The sequence below is a fragment of the Halyomorpha halys genome, unplaced genomic scaffold, assembly GCF_000696795.3.
Source record: "Halyomorpha halys isolate HHAL.00 unplaced genomic scaffold, Hhal_1.1 Scaffold682.1, whole genome shotgun sequence".
NCBI lineage: Eukaryota > Metazoa > Arthropoda > Insecta > Hemiptera > Pentatomidae > Halyomorpha > Halyomorpha halys.
This window is the reverse complement of record NW_027106326.1, coordinates 281,832-285,938: the sequence shown is the minus strand read 5'-3', so window position 1 is coordinate 285,938 and position 4,107 is coordinate 281,832.

Genomic DNA, 4,107 nt, shown 5'->3' with positions numbered 1-4,107 from the left:
CCCAGTATATATTTTGTTCGCGCCTTTATTTTTAGCGGCCCTCATCTGTAGAGTCAAGCGGAGCGTGTTAAACCAGATCCAGGCAGATGAGGAAACATCGTGGTCCACTGTGAAGGAGAGATTGATGAAGGCATGCGGAGGGGGCAGGTGGACCCCCGAAGAAGATGTGTTTCACCTATTTAGGGAGAGGAAACGGCCTACGCAGACAAATGGACAGTACGCAGCTAGGTTGTTAGCCCAATTCAACCTTATCACAGAAAAAATGCGTGAGGCGCTTAGCACAGAAATAGTTCATTGGCGAATGAGCTTCCTGGGCTCAATACTTAAAGTTCAGTTAGCTAAAGAAACGGATAAGAAGGAAGGCTTACCAAGAGAGCGCACATTCACCGAGTGCGCACAGGAGATGGTGGACGTCAGTGCGAGGGAGGAAGACTCATGGATGGAGACGGATGAAGGAGGGTGGAGTAAAGTGATGTACACTCATCCCAGAACCACAGAGAACCACTGGAGGAGAAGAGATAATAAAGAGGTCGGCAGAGAGATAGAGGCACAGCAGAGAGGAAGCTGACCCAAGTCAGACCGAGGAATGGTAGTCGGAAAGAGAAACGACGGTGCCACGGGTGTGGTAAAACGGGACACTTAGTGGCCCGGTGTCCCCGGACTCGATGCTTCGAGTGCGGGAATGAGGGGCACATAGCTAAACACAGCCCCTACATATATAGGAGAAGAGAGGTAGACCGGGGAGAGCCAATGGAAATTAATGTCCAGAGAGTGAGAAGAAGACGTGGACGGCAGAGGTCAGAGGAATCCTATTGTCAGACTTCAGAAGCGTCTGAAGCATCGGGGACAGAAATAGAAGACCAAGGAAGGAAACGCACTGGCGAAATGAGAAATAGACGAAAGCGAGTAGGTGAAAGGAGGAGGTCCTACGAAGAGATCTGAGGAGGGTGGCAGCAGTGGGGCGACCGCACGTTGGTAAACAACAACGTGAACGGAGAACGCAGCGGTCTGCCTATCATCTGTGTGAAAGGCGTGACGTGGCTGGTGGATACCGGGAGTTCGCACACGATCCTGAGTCGAGAGGCGCTCGAGAAGTGGAACGACAGCAAGAAGAAACTTAAGGTATGTTCATGTCAATGTCAACTAATCACCCTGGGTGGGCCCTGTAGTGTGGAAGGGGAAATCGACATAAATCTGAGTAAATGGGGAGTTCAGGGAGACCTAAAGGTCCATATCGTGCAACAGATGCCGCGAGAATACCAGGCTATTATAGGGTGTGACCTATTAATGAAGGGGCGAGCTCGGATAACGAGAAAAGGGGACGGATGGAACATTGGAATAGGGAAAAAGAGGTTTAGGGGCCAACGGGTTCTAGGGGACAAACAGGTAGGTGCGATAAACCAGGCAGGAAATTGGAGGCGAGCGTTAATGGAAGAATACGGGGACATATTCTTTCGGGAGGGGGAACCACTGGGGGTGACTGGAAGAACGGTTCACGAAATTCCGTTGAAACAGGAAAGGGTGACTTATGTGAAAGAGAGGCGGTACCCACAAGCACTTCGGAAACATATCCGGGAGGAATTGGAGAATTTAAAGGTCCAGGGGATAATCGTCGATAGTACGTCGCCATTTAATAGCCCCTTATGGGCAGTACGGAAAAAATCCGCGCCAGGGGAAGCCGCAGAGAAGTATAGACTGGTAGTGGACTACCGACAACTAAACGACAACACGGTGGATGAGAGGTACCCTATCCCGCGATTCGAGGATATTCTGGACAGGTTGGGTGGCGCGACCGTGTTTAGTACTCTCGATTTGAAGGCTGGTTACCACCAGATAGAAATGCATCCACGGGACCGCTGTAAAACGGCTTTCACGTTTGAGAGAGGTCATTTTGAGTTCACAAGAATGCCGTTCGGACTCAAAAATGCCCCCATCACGTTTCAACGTCTTATGGACGAATTATTAAGAGGCATTGATGAAGCAATGTGCCAAATATATATGGATGACTTGTTGATCTTCAGTAAGACAGAAAGTGACCATGTGAAGCATTTACGGGAAGTGTTCCAAAGGGTTCGGGAGTTCGGGCTGAAACTGTCGCCAGACAAATCTTGTTTAGGGCAAGAAAAGATATCGTTTTTGGGTCATACGATATCTCGACATGGCGTCATGCCTGATCCGCAGAAGGTCGACGCAATCCGGAGAATGGAGATACCCAGGGATGTTCGAGGGATCCGACGGCTGTTGGGAACGCTGAACTACTATAGAAGGTTTGTGCCGGAAATGGCGGAGTATCTAGTCCCTATCAATAACCTACTGAAAAAAGGGAATCGCATAGTAGTAACACCCGGCATGGAAGATAATATACGGAAATGTATGGAAAAATTGCAAGAAGAACCTGTGTTAGCATTTCCAGATTTCAATCGGCAGTTCACAATCACCACTGATGCCAGCGAATACGCCTTGGGAGAAGTACTCTCTCAGGAAGGAAACGAAGCGGAGAAACCGATAGCTTACGCTAGTCGGCGACTTACGGACGCAGAGACAAGGTACAGCGCATTGGAGAGGAGAGTTACTGGGCATAGTGTGGGCCGTAGACCATTTTCGTCCTTTAAGATTCAGAAAATTTAAGATTCAGACGGATCATCGCCCCCTCCAATGAGTGGGGAAAGAATCCTCAGCCAGGGTTACCCGATGTGAACGCGATAGAGGACGAACAAGGGGGACCGTCCGGAGATCTGCATCAATTTTTGCGCGAGTGGACGCCTGGGGAAGACGATAGACAAAACGCGAGAGAGCGGAGAGATGCGGATGAGGGCCATAGCACGCGCGAAGTGAGCGACCCGGGGGCAGCATCAGGAACTGATAGCTCGAGTGGCGATCGACCAGTGGAGATGGAGGAAATAGAAGAAATCATAAATGATAAGCCCAAACAAATCATTTGGAAAACAAGGACAACATGTATGATGAAAGTCGAATACAGTGAATATGGGAGAAGTTCTGTAACGACTATCTGGTCAACGCCAGGAGTGGGAGAAGAGCAGATACGTAGAGCACTGAAGGATGCGTCGAAGGCGGGAAGGAAGTATTACCTGTTTGTAGGAAACGCCGTAATTTGGGAAAAAATTAAGCGCCTATGGCGGACGGAACAATTGGGGGTAGACAGGACCTTCATTCGTTGTACGCTACTAGTCGACACACTACGGGACGTAGAACAACAAAAAGAAGTTACGCTTGCCTACCACAGGGCAAGACAAACCACAGAGGGGTAGCGGAGACGATACAGGCACAGCGGCGGAAATACTTCTGGTGGGGTATTAAACAAACGGTTCAGGAGGTCATAAGGAACTGTCAAGTATGTCTGAGGGCTAAATATGATCGTCACTCCCCCAAAGCTACACAGGAAGAAACTCCAACCGCGGATATGCCGTTAGTCGATTTACAAGTCAACACTTTTACCTGGAGGGGATACAAATGGGTCACGGCCATTGATCTTTTTAGCAAGGTGGCCATGGCACATTTAATCAAGGACAGGTCAGCGGATGCAATACTAGAAGCGCTGCGAACTTGGTTCCAATTCTATGGAATACCGGATCGCATCCCGTCGGACGGCGGTCGGGAGTTCGATAACGCGGCGATCCGGGACGAGATGAAGTCACTCGATGTGGTCTGGCACTTGAACACCCCGGGGCATCCGAAGAGTAGGGGAGGAATTGAACGTCTACACAACACTCTGAGTGATCACTTGCGGGTCTATCAGTTGGATAAGGGGCTAGAGCCGGACGAAGCGATGAATAGGGCGATTGCAGCATACAATCACTCCATCCATACAGTTACAGGGTTCTCCCCCTTTGAAGTTTTATTTGGAATGCGCGGACGGAGGCGGGATTACAGAGGTACAGTGGGTGAGGGCGAAACGATCCATAACGGAGCATCTCTACGAAAGTATGGGATAGGGTTAAAAGTAGGCTAGAGGGCGAAAAGACTAAACGTGTCGCGCGTCAAAACTCTGATGTCAGAGACGTTACGGGTAAAATTGGGAATGGGACGATTGTCTATCGCCGTGTGGGTACTAATAGGGGCAAAGAGGTCCAACGTTACGAGGGGCCA